This window comes from Phalacrocorax aristotelis, chromosome 3, assembly GCF_949628215.1.
Source record: "Phalacrocorax aristotelis chromosome 3, bGulAri2.1, whole genome shotgun sequence".
NCBI classification, from domain to species: domain Eukaryota; kingdom Metazoa; phylum Chordata; class Aves; order Suliformes; family Phalacrocoracidae; genus Phalacrocorax; species Phalacrocorax aristotelis.
Genome location: NC_134278.1, coordinates 39,387,288 through 39,409,275, shown reverse-complemented (window position 1 = coordinate 39,409,275; position 21,988 = coordinate 39,387,288).

The window sequence follows — 21,988 nt, the reverse complement described above, 5'->3', positions numbered from 1 at the left end:
AGTTTACTGTAGTAAATCCTTCTTCTGAAACATAAAGTGCCATGATTCTTCTAAAATTAATCTTCTGTATAGAAAAAGCCATGATTAATCTGCATTGCTTTATAGTATTTGAGTATACCACGCCAATTTTAAACACGGACTTCCCCAGACAAAAGAGAATTTCAAGAGGACAAAAATGAGTATTTTTTTGCACAGCTACCATATCCCAAACCATTGTTAATTCCTCTTGCTACTTTTTTCCACTTGCCGCCTTTGAACAGATAGCAATAAACCTGCCTGTTACTTACACCGCAGCTGATTGCGGTCCCCCTTTCCCACAGTTTCTCCCTTCAAGGGGGCAAGTAGTCGTGCATACCGTATTTTTAAGTGAATTGCTTTTGATGTGAGCTGTCCTAAATGGGGACAGCACTTTTGTGCATACCCTTTCCACAGTGGTTACATAGTCAGATTTAGCTTAGATTAGTCTGTTAGTAAAAGAGTACATGTGGTATGGAAAGTAACTTCTGTTACTTTTCAGGGATTCCATAATGTTTTCCTTTCAATTGAGAGACCGGTATTTAGTGATATGGCTGACTGGGGAGATGCAAATGCCTTTCCTAGTCACTACTTCCACCAACAGTGAAACCAAAGGCCTTCTGAAGAACAATATTTTTTGAAATGCTCACAATTTAGTCCTTCTGTTGAGTACAAATGACATAACCTCTCTCCCTTTCAGACCTCTTCCGCAGTAAAAGCAACTCAACGCATGAGTCAAGCAGGAGGACTAATTTTCTTCCAGGTTATTCCTTATAAAAAGGTAACTGTCTAGACTGTCATTAAACCATTGCACTTTAAGAGCCTGATCCTGCAAATGCTCACAGCAGTTGGGCAAGCCCATGGCCTTCTCTGACAGCCTGCAGTCAAATAGTGCTTGTGATTGTCCATTTTTGATTCAGAATATTCCTAAGATAAAGCAACTGGATAATAAAATCTCCAGCTATTGAAAAAGTTTGTCAAACACAATGGGCAGAAGAGCATTACTAGAAGGATGGGAGCATTGCTGAAAAGAGGCAGACAAACCTGCCAGCCTCTCTAGTGCTTTTATTAGTTTTCACTTCAGATCTGCAAGCAGCGACTCAGTGAAAATGTATCTCTGCTTTGGAAGAGCAAACTGTAGCTTGACCTTGTTCTTTGCGAGGTGAACCACACTCCCAGCTTCAAATGCTGCTTTGCACATCTCCAGTCAGAGGAATACCGGGCAGCAAAAGGGAGCACAGGGACATGGGTCTGTCCTCCCCGCCCCACAGCGACCTGGCTGCAGTATGGAGGGAGGATGGGGGTGCTCTGACTTGCAGCAGGCAGGGCACCAAATGTGTAACTGAGCCATAATGTGGCAAAGTGACACTGCCCCTTCAGCACTCACATGTGCTCCTGAGGCCTCTTTCTCCTTAAAAAGAAATGAATGTAAAAGCAATGCTGTATGAGGCACGCTAACATAGTAAAGACAAGATGCTTGCGCGGAAGTGCTCTACAAAGATATTAATAATTCTGAGGGTGTTTTGATCTACCTTAAGATAAAGAGATAAAATGCCCTCTGGAGATGCACTTCCACCTCTCTCTCCACAACATGTCTAGGTGATTTCTTCAGATAATTTGTCTGACTAAAATGACTAAGGTGAGGTGAGATGAACCCCACCTTTGCTGTCGAGTCAGTCTGGGGTTTTCAGTGTTTGTTCGCTGCCTTTATTCTCTGATTGTCATGTAAAAGAATTCCCGGGCATGTTTTAGTACTATTTATTTCTTATTGGTTCACATGCCATGGGAGAACATGACTGAGGTTTATTGCTCCCAGTAGCAGCAGCAGCAGACATTAAAATGATAATATATCCATTTTTTTGAGGCAAGGAAAAGCTGTGGACAGCCAGCTATTTAAAATATTTCAGAAGACAATAATTCTCCTAGAGAACCTTGAAATGGCCACAATTACCAGTCATAGATTAGGATTTAAGAAAACTACCCTGCAGTTCCCAACCCCCGAGACTGGAAAATTGTTTTCCCTTCCAGATTTGTACCAGTTATTAAAGGAAGATAAGCAAAATGAAGCAAAGTAAACATAATGAAATCTCAGGTTGCAAGGAAGAGTAAAACTGAAGATTCTATAGAGAAGATGTCAGCTTTTTCTCATAGGAAAAATAGCTTGGGATATAAAATACAACCTGAGCACTAGGGAAAGTGGTATAACATTTCCTGTTCTGGCAGAGACTTTCTGATTGACTCTGAAGTTCATTGCATACAGTTGCCCAATGTCACAACCTTTGGCATTTTATTAAGAAAGTTTTTCAGTCCAGCTGATTATTGAAGAATTTAATAACTTATTTTAAAAAATAAACTAGTTAACTTCAAGGTTGCTATCAACTGTTTTTAACTTGTTAATTTTCAATCTATTTTCATTATTATTATTAAGAGACAAAATTAATAAATTTTATCTTTGTAAGTCTTATCTTTGGGAGAGGGTAATGATTTTGTTTTCTGCTTATTTCCTCCATTATTTTAATTCATATAGAATCATAGAATCATAGAATGCCCTGAGCTGGAAGGGACCCACAAGGATCGTCAAGTCCAACTCCTTTCACTGCACAGGAAAACCCCAAAATTCACACCACATCTCTGAGGGCATTGTCCAAGTGCTTATTGAACAGTCAGGCTTGGTGCCGTGACTGCCTCCTTGGGGAGCCTGTTCCAGTGCTCCAGCACCCGGTGGGTGAAGAACCTCTTTCTAATACCCAGCCTTAACCTCCCCTGGCACATCTTCCTGCCATTCCCTCGGGTCCTGTCGTTGGTCACCAGAGAGGAGAGATCAGTGCCTGCCCCTCCTCCTCCCCTTGTGAGGAAGCTGCAGGCAGCGATGAGGTCTCCCCTCAGTCTCCCCTTTTCTAGGCTGAACAAACCAAGTGACTTCAGCTGCTCCTCATACAGCTTCTCCTCTAAACCCTTCACCAACTTCATGGCTCTTCTCTGGACACTCTCTAGCAGCTTTATATCCTCAATATACTGTGGCGCCCAAAACTGCTCACAGTGCTCGAGGTGAGGCCGCACCAGCGCAGAGCAGAGCGGGACAATCACCCCTCGACTGGCTGCAATGCAGGCTTTGATGCACCCCAGGGCACAGCTGATATAGATTAAAGCTATAAGGCAAGGGAGACATATACATGTACAAGCACGATGGAAGTCAATAGGAGTCCTTTTGTGTGCAGAAAGTTAAACAAGCATGTGTGTTTGCAAAGAATGACGCTTTACCAGCACACGTTTGTCAAAATTCCTTGTAGCAGAGTAGAGGTACTGCAGAAGTGCAAGATTCCTGTTGGCAGACTTTCACAACATGCCTTGCAAATAAAGAAAACAGAGCATTGCACTTTCAGTGTCAAGCATTTTTTCCTTGAAGCTGGTAGCAAACAGAACCTGTTGCTGTTTGGCTCTGCTCGTTAAAAGGGAAAGTATCCAGTATCATCAGTATTTACTGTTGGCCTTTGAATAACACAACACCATGAAAATGCAGCACCTGGCCACCTTCACTCACATTAGATGAGGCGCGCTACCCTGAGTCATGCTCTAAGGATTGGTTAGTGTTTGCTTGGACAGACGTTCCCAAAATGGCAAGATCTTTCTGCTGACCTTTTAACTGACTTGAAATAATTTTTCTTCCACATGGCTCCCGGCTTAAATTGTTTGTTTGATCAGTTCTGTCATACTTTAACCTTCAGGATTATTTTACCTCACTATACACATCTCATAAGGCTTTTGGCTGCCAGTAGTAGATTTATATTGAAGAGCAGATTTAAAGGGTTTTACCTCTTTTCCCCAAATTCACTGCTCCTGCTCTGTTTTCCCCCACTCCTTGACCCTACATAGTAGTCTAACACTAGACAGGGTTGTATATCAGGTGTATGCTCCTCCTTGTCCACAGCCCTCCTCTTCCTTGGGCCATAGGATCTCCAGCCACATCAGGACTCCATCAGTCCTTTCTAACCCTCTGCAGTATTGAATACTAGGGGCAAGAGCAAGGACACTGAAAAACAGTTCATCCTCTTTGTAATATTTAACATTTCTTCCTTCATCTTCTTATCTGGTTAGATTTCAGTGGTTCTCAAGTTTTGTCTAGTGTAAATCACCTAATGCATTTGTCATATTAGTAGGAAATAAATAAAATCATTTCATTTGTAAACAAGAGGAGTGCTGAATAATTTTCTGGAGATTTTGATAAAGCAGAAATACATGCTTTCCAACACCCTGTGGGCTTCACTGAAGTTACAGAATATGTGTTTTGGTTTTGTGGCTTTCATATTTAAGTGAAGAATAAGCATGGAAGAGGCATGGCATTTCCATTGGCACCTTATGTCAGAGCTAAGTAGTCCTCAGAAGCAGTAAGTCTCTTAATCTTGGAAGAAAAATATTTAGTTATAATAGTAACTATGCTGTGGGTGTTGTCTCATTTAGGCCCAGATATATTGCATACTCTTGATGACAGGTTTGAGTTCAAGTTCATTTCGTCAGGAGGCGGTCAGAGATGACCGCCAATGGGCTGATATCCACTAGCCTCAATGTGTCGCTTTCAACCCCTTGTTGTCCCAGTCTTGTCAATAGTGGTAGCCTGGATTGGTTATCTGCCTGCTTTTCCAACAGCAGGTCTTCACTCTTCCACATCACTCTTGGATTTCCTCCTAAAACTGAGTCAGAGGACACTTGTCTTGTCTTCCTGGGAGCATTCCTTCAAGAAATGTCCAAGGAATCCATCAGCTAAAGATCACCTAAACTTCTGTGTAATTAATAATCATTTACAGAGAGGTAAATGAATGGGAAAAATCCTGTTTCTATTGAAATCAGTAGAAAAAGCCCACAGTTTCAGGTTACCTGTGGGAGACGAGATAGACAGTTAATTTAGCTTTACTAACTATATGAATGCCCCAGCTCCCCAGACAGACCTGGTCCTCAGGGCATGATGGGGAGCATGGTGCAGAGACAACAGCAGTGTAAACCCAGGTGCCTCTGCACATAGTGCTGCCAAGCCCCGGCATTCTCTGCCTTCCCATGGCCACCTCCACTGCTCCTCGAGAGCTGAGCAGTGGAGGTGCAGCAACAAAATAGGCCTTGAGCACCTCTGTGCCCACCTTCATCCCCCTGCCACCTGTTACCATATAAGGTGAGATGATCTGGAGGGTAAGGGAGGTGCCTCCCATGTGGGCAGCCAGGCAATGGGGCCAGCGTCCTGGCAAGTGCCCTTTTGCTGTGTTGCTTCTCTGTCCCTGTTCAGCATCCTGCAAGATACTGTGCAGCCCAAGAGCAGGGTCCTGGAGCTAGCCCCACAGATACAGCTCCTCCCTGAGCAAACTATTAGTGTGTACAGCCTCATGGATGTAAGCCTTAATTTCTGGCTTTTAATTTTTTGAGTAATATGTTCACCTCTTTCTCTCTCCCACGCACTTTGACACTGTAAAGATTCCCTGTGCCCCTTGAAAACAGTGAAAACGGACTCCATCCACTTAACTCCCATGGTTTCTGAGTTTATGTAATACTTCATCACCACACTTACAGGACTGAAATTAGCCAGCAGTTATTGTTTGCATTATTACAGGCAGCCCACAGCTAGGGAGTCAGTATGTGGTAGCCGAAGTATGCACTTTGCCACCAATCACAGGTGGTGACAATACAGTGTACACTTCACTGCCTGCTGTCATCACTCTCAACAAGACATTTCAGTGGTGTTGAGCTTTGAAATCAGATTTCAAGGCGACAAGAGCCCTCAGGATTGTGGAATTTAAAGTCGGTCTTTATCTTCAAAGCAGCCTGTGCAGCTAACGTGCTATATTTTTGTTTATGCTAGTGCTACATCTGTAATCCTTAAGATTTGCCCAACTGATCGCAAGGTAGCCACAGGGGAAGGGAAAAGGAAAGAGAACAGAGAGATTTAATCAGGGCTATATTCCCAATATGTTGTCTATTAAAAACAAGCTTGCCTCCGCTACGTGAGGACTGCAACACGGCAGAGATCTGTCTAGTGCTCTTGTGGCACTGACATGTTGAAAGCCACATCACAGGCACATCAGTTCTCCCTCTCCAGAGGGCAGCCGGTTCTTCCTTCAAATATCCTCTCCTGCTTTTTCCTGTGTTGTTTTTGAAGGCTTTCACCTCTTCTGTTGCTATTTTCAAAGGGTGAAAGGAAAGATAAGGTTACAAGGCAACATGGGCATGGTTCGTTCCGGTCCCTGGTGAATGCTCAATGAGGCATGGAAAACTAAGGAAGGGGAAAGGAAGGGAGAAGCCAGAGCCAGGTGGAGACACAGTTTTGGAATTAATCTTTACTTGCACTCATGAGAACTCACACCTATAACACAATCACTCACGAGCTGTGAAATAAATATTTTGGGAGAACGATGACAAAGAAGTAACTGCCTCAAAGGGACATCCTGGTTCCTTATAGGTGCATCTGTGAGGTGCATTGACATTTGCTTTGACTGTATGGTGCATTATGTCCTCCATGGGGAACCCAGCCCGGTGATGCCTGGTGGTACTCAGGGGCAGCCCACGTTTGTAGTGTCAGTATCCTCACTGACTTGCGCTCTCTCTAGCAGTGACATCTAGTCTGGATGCCTCTGTCAAATATCTATCCATCTTAGAGAAAACCATAAGCTCAGATACTGAAAGAAGAGTTTAGGGGGGAGGAAATAATTGAAACTTTGTTTTAAGCTTCAACATGTGATTTTTGTCCAGGGTAAAAAAAACAGTGATAAGAAAACAATTAGCTTTTTTGATGACATCTTTGACAACTTGATCTGGAATAACCTGGACTATAATAAGGCATTTTGTTAAATTCTCTTTTACCTTTCCTGCAGTCCTTGGTGGGACCGAGCAGCGGAGCTGAACTCACGGTGCTCGGGTGGGCTCCTGACAGACCATTCTGTGCTCTGTGGTTATAAAGCCTCGGTCATCGAGCATGTCGTCAAGAGATTTCACTGCCAGTGAATTTCACCTACACATCACTCAGGCCAGAATGATCTCTGTATTAGCAGTAGTAGTAAAAATTAAACTTTAAAAACAAAAGAATATCTACATTTCATTGGGAAGTTAGCCAGGGGACATACAACTGAAGTGAAGAGCCTGGGCTGTTAGTGATGCAGCAAGACAGAAGAAGGTAGTTGAAGTAGAAGCAGTTGCCAAAAGTTTTACTGGGGGGAATGTGTAAAAATCCCCTTTATCTGAAAGTGGAAAAAAGCCTCAGCACTTTGGCAATGATATTGAACACAGAGCAGCACAGTGTTGTCCTTCACTTATCTCTGCTTCTAATTCAGTCATTTCATTTGCTGTGTATTTGTGTACTGTGCATTTTTATGGGGATCCAGAGGGTTTAACTGTTACTAGTTTGGCTGCTGCACTTAGTGTCATGCGGCAGCACCTCACACATGGGAATAATTTTAGATATGCTTTTTTTATACAAGTGGATACGGCTTTTCTGTTAGCTTTGTTATAATCTGTTTTAACTCTGAGATACCAAGATAACTGATGCTCAAGGAAGAAGTCAATCCCTTTGCTCCCTGCAAGCAGAGGCTGTGCTCTGTGCCGGCCACAGGGGCAACTTCGCATTCAGGCAGCAGACAGGAACATAGGGACCATCTTCAGCCTTCTTCCTTGAGAAGCCTTGATGCACCACAAGCTCATTGAATGACTGCCCCTGAACAAAAGAGGAAGAAAGTCCCGTGCCAGCAGCGTCTCCAGTGACTTGGTCATTCAGAGCACTTTAAATGGCTTTGGGTAACACAGAGCTGACTCGTTGCAGTTTCCAGACTCAGCATTAGTCTATGCCTTCAGAGCATGATCAGCATCCTCTTGTTTAATGTCGAGTTGTACCTGCTTTTCATTTGCTCTTTTGGCTTAGTGGGTGAAGCAACCTCACACCCTGGCAGCAGCTCACCTATGGTGGCCAGCTCTGTAGAGGTCACAGCCAGCACTTCCTTGTAGGTGTCACTGGATTGGAGGGCAAATAGTGATATAAAAATCCAGGTGCCAATTTTAAAAAGTTAAGGAGGCGTTCTCACACAGTCTCAGGTTTTGCTAGGGATATAAGTAGCCAGCACAGAGTGAAAATGAAACAGACTTCACCGTGCTGATCAGAAAAAAAGAGGCCGTTTTCCCTTTCCACATGTGATGCTAACTGGGTCCTATGTGCAGCTGCTTCTGGCCACTGACAGCCCCATCAGTGACCTCCAGCCTCTGGTCTCCCGTTCATTGCCTTCCTGTGTCCTCTGGTGTCTGCACTTCTGCAGAGGCTCTGTCTGCAAAGTCCCTCAAACAAATCTGGGATCAGTAGGCTAAGTCCCACCCTTGGAAAGCTGATGAACCTCAAAAACATGGACCTCAGAATTTTTTTTAAGGAATGCCAAGGTAAACTTTAAAGTCCTGTGAATGGATTTAACCTCACTGAAGACAGTGGGAGTTTGCTATTGACTGCAGTGGGAGGAGAATTTTATGCAGTTAATGTTCAGCATCTGCCCGTACCCATAACCTCCTTGGAAAAAAGTTGCCCTGAGATAGGAAGTAGCATGTGAAACTTCAGGAGAAATTGATTTATTTGGGAAGAAACAGAAAAGTTAGAAATTGCAATAATTAATGGAAATGCCACATGACCTTTAATGATAGTTTTCCCTAGAGGATTTTGTTTCAGAAGGGCAGGCCTCACCTGTGAGAAGCACACAGGGACTGTCTGGTTAAACGGGAAATGGTTAGTAGGAATCCCTCAGCAAAACACACCAGTACAGATGCTCCCGAAGCTGCTACATCTGCTTCTTTGAAAAACACTTCTTCCACATCCTCTGCTATGGTGCCAACGCGCACTCTTGGGAGATGGATAAAAGCATGCTCCAGATTTTCACATGCCAAAGTGGGAATAATGATTCACTAATTAATCCCTCCTTAACAAAACAACAAAATTACTTGAAGAAAAAAACCAGCAGTAAACACTATTAGACTTTTCTGCAACACTAGAGAAAAATGGGAACCATTCTAAAATTAGGTGCGTGTGTGCAGGGGGAACAATATCCTGCAGCATTGCCTGAGGTACTCATGAGATGAGCCTTTCTTTAATTGGGATTTGTCTCGCGCATGTAATTTATTAAAGAAAAAAATGAACTGAACACAGAAATTTGCTTTTTAACAATGTGTTTATGTTTATCCCATTTTTTAATATGGCTCAAGAATCACATTATCAGCAAGAAAATACAACCTTTGTAATTCTTCTAGGGTCAACGATGACGATCAGCAAAATGAGTGTTGGTTGCGCAAATTGAGGGCCTGGAGGCACTCTTAACTTACTCAGTCAAGTTTCTCTTCAGACTTCAAAGCATTCTGGAGAGCAGAATACATGCAACAAAACTGTTTGGGTCAATGCTTCCTTTTTCAGTATTCATTTTCTGTCCTCCTTTTACTGGCTGATTTCCAAAGTGTGGGACAACATCTTGGAGCCTAAACACAGACTGCAAAAAACAGGCCATGCAACCATTGCTTGTTTTGGTGCAGTAATAATGAATTTTGTCTGAGTAAAAGAAAAGGAGAGTCCACTTGTAGCAGCATCACACTCAGTCCTGCACAGAAAGAACAAAACAGTGATCCATCTTATTCTAACTTATACAATTTATAATATGTTTATGCTTTTTCTTTGCTGACAACTTTAATAAGTAGTTACCCTGAAGTCTTATATAGAAAAAATACTATGGTTCTGGGTTCAGGTTTAACCCCTTCCCTCCAGCTTTTCTGCGACTGCGTTTTGGGAGAAGGGGACTGCTTGGGACATTCCTGTCCATCATGCTGTTGTTGATATCCCTACCTGATGACAAAGAAACCACCCACCACAGCAGGCCCCTCCACATCCAAAAATTACTGGCCTGTCCGTCAGTCCAGTGGAGAGGGCTGACAAGACATACTACACTCAAATGTAAAACACATGGCTGCAAACACTTAGTTTCCTGGCAATAATTAAGAATGCTACTTGGCAGGTTGGCAGCCACATAAAACAACTGTTAGTCAGCTTTAAATTTATTACTTTCCCAGCTTATTGAAATGAAACCCATATTATAAACGTATGTATGAAATGAGGCCTCAGATGATGAAACGACATGCACATAAAGTCAAGGCAGAAGTAAATTGTCTCAGGAGTACTCTAAAAAGTTGCTGTGTCCTAAAGCAAGCAGAGCAAAGTACACCTTCTAGGATGAGCCACCTGAAAGCTCACCTGCCCCTCCCAGCTGACTGCTGTCAAGCATCCAAAAGACCAAAAGCATCAAAATGCTCACTAAGTTTAATATGGTAAAACAAAATGGAGAAAAGCTAATTGCCCTTAAGTTTGCATTCACCTTTATAATTATCTAGGGAGAGCGTTATGCAGGATATATGCACGTAGGCAACCTTATTAGGCCCTTTGCAATTACCGTAAATGAAATAAACCAGTTGCTGGCTGCCTTTCTGCTCTCTCTGTGCCATTTTGCCTGGCCAGTGTGGCAGCACAGAACGGCAAAACTGTATTTGCGATTCCTGTGGTCGTAACCCCTTCCCCTTGCCGATAAACAGATGTCAGCTCTATCGTCCCGTAGACTGTGTTTTTGCTGGCCCAAACAACTCAAGCTCTTCCCCTCCCTCTTGATGAGCCAAGCTTTTCATTCCCCAGCTTGTCTTAGAAAAGCCTGATCCAGCTTGACTTCGTCTTCATGAATTTCTGGGAATGAACACAGGCTGCTGTGGGAGGCGACAGGGGCTTCTCCTGTGCCATGCGTGAGCCCATGTCTCTCCTGCACCCCAGGGCATCCCCCAGCCTCAAATGCAGGAGGAGAAACCAAACTCCTCTATGTATCTGGGCAGTGGATTCGACTGCAGTGCAACATCGTTACGCACTTTTTTTCCTGCTGGAAAACAATGGGGATTTACGATTATCTAGCGCCTGCTTTTAAGGGCCCTGAAATGATTTCAAAATTTAGATCCAAATCCCGTAAACACTTTGCCATATGACTGACTTGACTTGCATGAAGCAACACTTGCTGGCTCTTTGAGGTTTCTCGTAAAGGAAAGCTGTACATGTGCTAAAGTGTTTGCAGAATCAGCTCCTTGGAGCTAAATTCTCATTTTGAATAGTTGCACTGCTCTTCCTGCAGCCACTGGCCTCTTGGGGATATTCAGGTTTCCACTGGGATGGAAAAGCTTTGGGCATTTGTGCTGCAGTGAGCTGATGCTGCGCTGTTTGCTGCTCTGAACCCTTCCCTCTGCCCTGCTGAGAGGATCAGAGCAAATCTGCATGCACTAGGCTGGATTTCCTAGTGAGTAACTGTTTCCACAGGATCCATTGAGCTGATATTAACTTAAGTGCACTGAAATCAAAGATAATCTAGTATCCAGAAACTACATTAAGAAGTTGTCTGATCATCTGTTTGCAAGTTCTTCACAAACTTTTCAATGGAGAATGTTCTGGATGATTTACTTACACTGTAATACATATTCCTAGGAATGGCACCCTGAATTTTGCAAAAGAGCTAGCACCTATAGCTTGGTACAGCCAAGAAGCTATACAATCAGCATGCATGCTCAGTTAGTTTAGCTACTGGACGGAGATCTTTTTTCTGCAGTTAATATTTACCAAAAAATTCACTCCCATGCTGGAATATAACAACCCCTTGTAAAAATGGAATGTGTCAAAATAATGGTTTTCAGGTTGAAAAATTCAAATTTCAGAAATAGTTATTTAAGTGTCCTTGTCCGGGCATGACCATAGGTCCATCCTGGATAATGGAAAATCAACAGCTTTATCAAAACCTATATGCATTTGTTGAATATCTTTGGATCAGTGAAAAACAGCATTTCAAAGAGAAATAGTTCCATCAATTTCCTTGAATGATCATTTCCAAATTGTGAAGCTAACACTTCAATTGCCAATGCATCAACTGTTGTCAAAGCAGAAAAACCAATGAGCAAATCAGCATTACAGAAACATACAGCAATTATTTTGTCCCTAATAATTTATGGGCTTTTGTCATTACTACTCTTACAGTATCCCAAACAGAAGCATTTTCACACAGATAGTGACTGATTTGAACTTAAGCATTTTGCATCACATGGACTGCGAAATAGCAAAATAGATGCCCAGAGTCCAAACCACATTGTTACTGTTTTCCTAAAACATTACAAAAATGTGTGTTCTCATTGACAACGTGAGCAGCTAGGAACAGGGTAGGCACAAAAACTCAAGGAAGTGAGGAAACAGTGTCTCCATGTGAAGGGACCTACCTCAGCAGTTAGCTGTTAGATGGAGTTGATGCAGGAATAGCAGGGAAGAGATGCATATGTAGGGAACTGAAAGTAAGAAGGCTGAGCATTGAAAGGAGCAAAGGAAAAATTATAGGGCAGAGATGAAAGGGGAGAATAGCAAAAGAGAAAATAAGTTTATGGGAAAGGAAGAAAGGAGAACGTAAGGTAAGAAGAGAGTAGAAAGGGCAGAAGAAAAAAAAACCTGATGCTCAAAGCTGGGGGGGTGCAAAAGGAATAGCAGAATAAGAAAAAAGTTATCTGAGAAAAGAAACAGAAAAGGGGAAAAAATGGCATGAGGGAGTCATAAATGGATGTGCTTTTCTTTTAAGGAAGCTTAATTCCAGGATGTTACAGTAAATAAAAAATACACAAGCATTTTTCAGAATGCATGTATACACATTTCTGTATAGATAGATACACTTACACCGAAATGGACATCTTGAGCAGCCTATAAAACCATACCACAATCCCCTCAGAAAAACCACAACTGTAAACTGTGCACATGCACACATGGTTGCGGTAAATGGAAAGCAGTTGTGATAGACGTTTCTCGGCTGCTTAAAAGATATTGCCCAGACGGCTTTCATCCCTTCTGGTAGGCCTGCTACAGCGGTGGGGAAAAGCACAAGGAAGAGGCCAAGAGAGTCCAGAGAGGGAAAGTTTGCCCAGAGGCCTTCATATGGCACTGGGAGGAGAGAGCAAAAATAGTCCTGGAATAAGTATAAATTAATCTAGCTACCTGGAAAGAAAAATGAAATGAGGCTGAAGGAGGAATAGAGAAAATTTTGGATGTAAAACAAAACCATTCTTCTACGCTATATACAAAGGAACACAGGAAGAGACTGCTGATAAATCTTTCAGGAAGACATTGCTTTATGCCAGTACATAGGCCCATACATTTAGATAATACTGCAAAAAAAAAAAACCAAAACCCAAAACAATCACCACCCCCAAATCCACAACGAAAAAGAAGAGGACAGAAATAAGGGAAATAAAAGCAGTACAAAACCAGACCTGTTTCTCCCCTGCTTTTTCTCAGCTAGCTGAAGCACAAGACAGTTTGCTGATGAGGACTGCATTTCTGTTGCAATTACCTACTTTGATTTGTGAAGATTATTTGCAATTTTGGCACTTTGGTCTGAAATTTCCCCACATGCCCCATCCACCCATGAAATAAAAAGTTACATCTTTCTGGCGAAAGGTGTTGAGGCAAAGCTGAAAAAAAAAAAAATCTAAGTTATTTCAAAGAAAAAAAACCTGGGAAATAATACCCACCATGGATATTTTCTTAAAAATGTTAATTCTGCTGTGCAGAAAAAAACCAATTATCACTAAAATAAAAGTTTTCGTATTTTCCCCATTTCTAACTACTAAGTCTTTACTAATGTGTGCTCCTGAGTCATGGTTTTAGGTTTTTCTTAAAAAAATTAATTTTGTCCAATCTAGACACTAACTTTGGGTTTTTTTGTGAACTTCTGGGGTGCTTTTTTGCTAGCTTCCCTTTGTTCTGGGGGAGGGGAATTCTAAATCCTCCCCGTCTCCCAAAATTTCTGAAATTCCACTATCTGATACAGACACAGAGTCTGTTTTCTGGCAACTTCCCAGCTGCCAACTGAAGTTCCAGTCAGTAATGGCATCCTCTTAAAATATGTCAAGGGTAGAAGTTTTATGATGTAATGTACACACACGCTACCAAAAATTTGCAGCAGGGCAAGTCATTTGTAATGAACCTTTTTAAGTTGTGAATTATCTGCAGACAGACTGACTTTTTTTCCTAATCTGATTTATTATTTGCATTTTGTTTCCAATTTCCATTGTAATCTTTGATCTGCTCTTCCACCCCCCCCCATCTTTTTGTTATGAAATTCAGAGAGTAGAAATTTGAAATGGGACCTTTCAGCTGGACGTTTTGTTTGGGTTTTTTTGTCACCTGATTGTATGAGGGAAATTATCTAGTTTTGTATTACTGGTGGGCGTACCCTCAATATAGGGTAGGCATTAGCTTTCTATATCCCATAAAGTTTGCTTTCATCTAAGACAAGAAAAAAAGCACCACATAGGATTAATCAATACCTGTGCTCGAGTTAAAAAAAGGATTTTGTGTGTTGTTACAGATACAGACAGATTTCTCCTGAATTGCCAAAATTGCCCAATGAATAATTATCTCCTGTTTTCTTGCCTTTAACCGCTCACATGAGCAAAGCATTCCTTTTGCCTTTAGAAGAGTGAGTGGACTTAGGGTCTGCTAAAAACAATAGATGCTGACATTTGTTCTGATTAAATTGCAGCTCTTGGGGACAGAAGTCAGCAGAGAAGCTGCAGAAAGATCCCATTTGCTTTAACAGAGTTTCAGCATCACCTATAAAGACGGCCTGTAAACCAGTGCGGCTGCGTTGGACGTTCACATTTTTTGTTGAGCTGCCAAAGGTGAGAGCAGACAGTGTGGAAATGGCTGGTTTCCACTTTGCTGGGAGCAAGAGGCAGCGCCTGCCTATAGAGGTGCCCACCACAGCATCTGCACTGACACCAGGGGCACGGGATTGCTGCAGGGCAGTTGTCAGCTGGGGGTGCAAAGGCAAGGGAGAGACCATGAACAGGGTCCAGTGCTCCCGGACTTCGAGGAAATGTTTAATGTCGAGGCATGTTTTATGTCAATCAAACACATAAAACACTGTTACTGTTACTGGGACTGCATAAGCTCATAAAGATGCACTTTTAAACCTTTAAAAGTAAGGTACCGTAATTACATCTAATAGAACCCTCTAGGTCCCAGGGGTGCCTTTCCTGCTTTTAAGATACCCAAGGTGGATGAGGTAAAGGAGAAAAAAAACCTTCCTTAAAGCTCTGAGGGCAGAAAAATGCAAACGCTGTCCAATTCCGTGCACAAGATCTCTCAAGCCTTGATTTATTGGCTTTAATAACTGTGGGATCTCTCTCTGCTTTTTGGCTGGAGAAATTGAAGCTATGAGGTTGTGAGAATGTCTTTCTTCCAGAATAATCTGCTCTAGTGCCAGTCATTGGGGAAAGCCAGCAGGCTCACTTTATTTGAGCTGTGTGATGCTCTTTTTAAACTTGTTTTAAATCTAACTTCATCCTAAAGCAGCCTCCTTTCACAAAAAAAGAAGGCCTATTCTAAGAAGCAAAAGGCTCGCCTTTGCCTTACAAAAAGGTGCGAGTGACTCTGCCGTGATTAACATCACATAATGATTTTATGACGCAGCTATGCTTCTTCGTGAGCAAAGAAGGCTGAGCTTCGGGCTGCTGCACTCATTTTCCTGGAGGAACTGTGGGTCAGTCACTGTGCTGGTTTCCTGCTGGAAATAACAATGATTTCTATTGGAGAAATAAGTAAAAAAGGGCATTAGGCATCTGAAAGTCAGGGAGACGTGCAAGGAGTGGATTAAAATCAGATTGCTGAGGCTGTTACTGTCCACTGCCTTTTGTTATGCCCCCACCCTGGCAGACACTGCTGCCTTTGAGGCAGAAGCCCCCAGTTTCAGCCCCGATGCAGGGCACTCCCCCCCCGTCTCCCAGACGGGCTGGGGACAACCACGGCAGGCGCTGCACCCAGAGGTGGCAGCAGCCTGCTGAGGAGCAGGATGGAGGGCTGCACCCCACAGCAGCTGCTTCCATCTGATTTCAATCTGCTGCCACATGTCTGGAGTGCGGGAGCGTCTCCAGCCACATGCGATGTGCGGGGCTGCTAGTGCAGCCCGCCAGCCCTGGGGAGGTGAGGGGTGTGATGGCCATCCATCACTCACCCGCTGCATCACAGGGCTGGACCCTCCATCATGATTTCTCGTCTGCTGGGGTTTGTTTCCAACCGGACCCACAAAATCCCACTTTAGGTTTTTGCATTGGCAGGGAAGGGATTTGGAGACAGTGTCAGAAGTGTGTGGAGTAAAAGGTTGACAGTGCAGCATAGTGCAGTCACTGGAGAAAATGGATTTTTTTCCAGGTATATTTTTAAACTGAAACAAGCCTCAGAGGTCAGAGCAGTGCTTTTTGAAATTCCCTATCAAGTGTAACAGGCAGGGCCCACAGACCAGGTCCACAGACTGAGTGAAGCTTTCCGCTGTCTTCTCCACTGTGGGCAATTAGCATTGGTTGAGAATTTTTCAACAAAACACTCCTTTGTTATAAAATACTAGTTCATTGGCCCTGGTATTTTCATGAAAACAAAGGTTACAGAGGTCTGACATGAAAATTCTGGGCAAACCAAAACAGCACATCCCCAAATAACTTGCTGTTCAGGGCATTCACACCTGAACTGGATTGAGATGAGCCTGGAAACTGTATTTTTCATATTACAGGTGAATTTCCAAACACCAGGCTGTTGTAAGACAGATGTTGGCTTCTTTTTTATGGGAAAACATAGCTGGTGGGTCTGAGCGTTGCACTCATTATGATCCAATAAACCTGGGGCTTCATGAACTGGAAAACTTTCCTATCCAGTTCTCTAATGAACAGCTTGAAAAATATTCATTAAATAAAAAAAGGTCTAATTCGCATATAGTGTGTGTGCAACTGTTTATTTATATGTATGAATATCTGTTAATAAAAGAGAGAAGAGGAGGAATGAATCCTAGTCTAACTATACATTATTTTAGGAGCAGTGAATTGAATGAAAAGAAAAAGCCAGGAAATTCCAACCCAAGGTTCCCAGTTGACAGTACATCTGTCACTTGCATCTTGATATGCTCTTTATTTCCCATGACAGCAAGAATTTCCATTTATGAGGATTTGCTTTAACTTTGAATTTCCTGATTTTTTTCAGGACATGGAACAGTTTTAATGTTATACACGTAACGAGCAGTTTTAATCTCTTGGTTGGTTATTGGAGACTAGCCCAACATTATTCTACATGCCCCTACACCTTTCCAAGTTAATAATTTCAGGGTTCAAGCACAACTAAACTTCCCTGAGCTAGTACTAATACTTTTGCCAAAGAGATTGGGGGTGCACTGTGCATCTTCTTTTCCTCGCAGGAGGGCTCCTGTCTGCCTGCCAGCCGGGTTTCCCTGGCCTCTGGCTGCTCCAGCTTCTCAGGGTTTATTTGCAGTGTGTGGTAATCTAAATTCCTCATGAACACCTTCCATCACTCGCTTGCTGATCCGTGTCCTGTTCTTTTGGCTGAATTACATTTTAAAGTCCCTCCTGGCTTCTCTCGGTTGGGTCTGACGCTGGCTGCTATGAAATGACCCTTGTCCTGAATGACTATCACTCATATTTGCCCTAAAAAAATACAATGTACCTATAGTGTTAAAGCAAATAAGCCACATGTCATATTAGCAAATACGTGTAGTTAAAGACCAGTAGACCAGAAAGGGCCCACCTCATATTGTCTTATGATTCATATTTAAATATTTCTTCCCTCAGAGGTGGGAACTCAGTTGGTTACGGTCTGTGTGGCCCTTTCCCACCAGTCCTGAGTGACCAATAATTAATTTATGCTGAATGTAATTACTCCCTTGTTAACAGTAGTTTTTCTGCACTTTCTCTCGGTTGGCTCTGGAGACGTACATGTTGAGTGTGATGTATGACTCCTGGCACAGAATGAAACCCTAGTCCTGTGAAAAGACATAGATAAAGTGAGGTTGCTCCATTACTCGCTAATGAATTTATAGGCTCATGGCTCTTATCTGAAGTACAGCATAGAAAAATTCTTAGAGGCTATTAGTGTAGTCTTGAAATAAAGATCCTGGGACTTGGGTTTAGCCATTCTTCTCCGTCCTGTCACTTCAACGGGCACTTCAAAACAACAACAACAAAAAACAGTTTTAATCTAAAGGAAGGAGAGTGAGACAGACAGCTGCTGTGGCCTGGGCTGCACATTCGCCAAGAAACGCCAGGGATGGAAAAGCAACGAATAATGAAAACACTTCCCACGTGATGATTCATTAATGGCACATAGGCGTGCGCAAAGCTACACAGTACAGCAGGGGATGCATTACAGATACTGAGCTGCTGGAGCTATTGTGTTTCAAAGCGGTAGTCATGCTAATGTGGTGCTGGCAGGCAGACGTAAGCCTTTTTGGAAGGCGCTGTAATAGCTTCCTAGAAATTAAAGACAGAAGGGGCTAGCGGATCATATACCCGGTCCTCCGAAATACCACAAGCTGCTAGTATTCATGCAAATACCTTATACCAAGTCCAAAGCTGTCAGTTAAGGCAAACATTTCAACCTTAAAAAGCTGAGCTTGGTGTCAGCAGCAGAAAAAATCAAGTTCCTGGTGCCTCCTGGATGAGCATCCCTCATGCTGGTGGGTTGTGAGGTAGTTTTGAAAAGCTCAGGCATTTCTGCCAGGTAAAAATCATGCCCCAGGCCACAGTGATAGGTAGAAACCCCCCAAGACCTGGTAAGTCTGGTCTGGAAGGGAAAACCCTTCCTCAGCCAGAAGGTAGACATCCACCCCTGGGCTTGTGGGCAAGGCACATCAACAGTGGTGGGGGCTCCACATGCCCATCAGTGAATGGGGAATAATTCAGTGGAAATGTGTTGGGAGGAAATTAGGAGATCAGGAGCTGAACTATTGCAGGGAGAGGGGGAAAAAACCTTTCCTGGCTCTACCGCATGGAGAACTGCTTGTTTTGGCACATGTGTGGGAAGTCTCTTGAAGGCCAATTAAAAAATTAGGTGTGTCAATAGCCTGCTAGCTGTTGTGCAGAAACCTGTATTTTAAACTGCAGGGGGTAACAAAGGCCCTGTTCCAGTATGCTGGGTAAAATGAAATTTATACCAGTCAGCAGACCCCAAAGACCTAACATGATAGTGCCACACACACTGAATGGGGCCGGCAAAAAGACCCCTAGGAAGACAGTGGGGAGGGGCAGGTGGCAAGGCCTGTTGGCTTCATTATAACAAGCTGAAAAGAGCAAATGCAAGAAAATATTTACAGTTGAAGTCATCAAAACAACTACTAAGTGGTAATACAGGATACTACCAGGAAAGGCATTGCTCTAAGGGTGGCATTGCCACTTTCTTCTAGGAGATACTTTGTCTTAAAAAACTGAGCAAGAGTGAGAGGGCAACAGGGCAGACAGGGATTGTGGTACTGGTCTGCTTTTCTCCAGCAGTCTTCTTTTGGAAATATGGGGAAGTAGGGTCAGAAGGAGATGACGAAAGCCATTTTACCTTCCTGCAGCCAGAAAAGCCACTACAACTATATTTCAGGCAGAGTGTTGCTGAATCTCAGAGGGTCTGACCACGTGCTGTGTCGGCCCTGCAAAGCTCAGCTGGTAGGGCATGAGGGAGGCCAAAGCTGTGCTTCGCATCTGCTGTCCTTCTCTGTCCCTTGTTGCAGACTTCCTCCTGGTTTGCCTTGAAGAAAATGGGATGCGACTTCTGCATGGCCCAGAGAATTGGGCTGGCAGAGATGGAGGAGGTGGGTGGCCAGAGGTCTGAGTTGGGGTGTCCCAGCAAGGCTGGGATCCATGGGACTGCAAGCCTGCCTGGCAGGACAGAGCGGACTGCATTTCCCTTCCTTCCTCACGGCCCAGCTTAGTGTGCAGGGCTCCTGACCACAGCCGCGGCTTTTTTCATGGAGAACAAAGCCCTTTTTATTTCTTTTTGGGTTTTTTTTTTTCTCCCCTTGGATTTGGCTGTTGGAAAGGATCTAGAAACTATTTGCACCAGGAAATACAGGCTGGAGAATGAGTGTGTCAGCCCGAGTCCACTTGGCAGGGCTGCTTCCCCTGCAGAAGTGAGGCAGCAGCGCGTTAGGAGGCCTGCTAATTGTCAGTGAAGACAAAATGAATAGCTGTGGATTAATTGAGCGCTTCTACTATTGTTTTTCTAGAAGAAAACTTCTTGTTTCTAGGAAAGAAGTGGGAATGATGTTTCTGCTCAAACACACGTTTTTATTGGTCAGACATTCACTAGGTCTTCTGCGGCTATAAAAAAGGGTACAGAGATTTCCAGAAATGTCCTTCACCAAAGAATCCTCACCAGTACAATGTCAAATCTCAGACTGGTCAGTTTACTTTTGGGGACTGTTGTTATTAAATAGCACACAATTAGAAATGTTTCTTTCATGTAAAACATGAATATAGTAATGAGCAGGATTTTTTTTAGCAGAAACAGAACCTACTTTATCTTTTGAAGGGAAAAGCTTGCTGTAATGGATTCTCTGGTGAGCAAGGAATTACACACCACCTCCTAGAAGAAAGTGGTAGACACAAGTAAAAGGGTAACGTCCACCTGCACCCCAAAGTCAGGATTAAAGTTTTATGCCACCTGAAGCAGAGATCACAATGTATCGGATTTAAAGCAAGGCAAATCCTCCTCCACTGGCAATGAAGGCCTCCACCAGAAGAATTCTGTAGAAAAGCAAAAATTCAAACATTTTGCACAGGCAACAATCACTGCACTGGTGGCTGCAAAAGATTTCAGCATCAAGGTCCTAAAGTGGGGCAGCTGTCTACAATAAAGGCATTGTCAAAAGAGAGACAGTATATCTTCTTAATTATTTTATGCAGACAGCTTTCATTTCTTAATCTTCATATCCTTTTATATTTGTAATTCTACAGTTTCTGATGTGCAACTGCTTAGACAGAAAAAACTGATCATTTGGGTAACATGGGAACTTATTTGGCATTGTTCAACATTTACATCTAACCCAAATATGTGAGGTCTTTCAAAGCATTAAATCTTACCAGAGGAAGGAAAAGAAAGACAAAAAGTTTTGCTTTTCGCACCACACCAGATCTAGTTGAGACTGGATACATGGAGTAAATACCAAGAGTGAAATTCTAGCCCCATTGAAGTTAATGGCAAAATTCCCGTTGATTTCAGCTGGGCCAGGATTTCACCCTTTGAGTATTTCCAGCTCAACCAGAAGCAGGAAATACTGGAAAGCTCTTGACAGAGCCTGTTCTCATGATATTTCCAGTCCAAATTTTCAGGCCCTGATATTTTGCATTGTTTAGATCACACAGTAAAATAAGAAGGGTGTTGGGAATATGCTGTGCTAGAAATACTTCGGAAGGTAAATGTAGAAATAGAGATGAGATTTAAATTAAAGGGAAAAAGGATGAATGAGGTGACTTCATGTAGAAAGTGATATAGTGAGTTTTGGGTTGACTTTATTAGCTCACTATTACATAACAGAATGGTTGTAACATTCTGTGGAAATGACATACGAGCTGGTATACTACATTTATATAATTTTCACTGAACATAACTCCTGCACAATGTGGAAAATGAGTACACTGAAATCTTTACCCCAAGTTGTTCTGTCGTGCTGTAGCTGCACACAATGCTTTCCCAGAGCTCTGCAGTGCTGCTGCTGCAAAATGCCTCAGGAAGGACAAACACTGCAGAATACAGTAGTCTTTCATATAGAGGTAATTAAAAGGAAACATAACCGCTGTGGCGAGAAGGCTTTGAACAGGAAAGGGGTTCTCTCTGCCACCATCTGTTGGTGAATGGGAGAAAGAAAGTACGTTGAATGTCCTCAACCGCAGAGACCTGCCCAGATGCCAGCTACACAGAGGTTCCCAAGAGCAAAATTTTTTCTTCTAGCTGCAGTATCACAAGGGTGATGTGGCAACCTGCATCTGCATGCATCCCTATCCAGAACCCCTCCTGTGCATTTGGGAGTTTTGTTGTACCCCAGTACAAACAGTGGCTCAGTCCATCAGTGAAAGGAACAGGAAAAGAGCCTTATTTTAA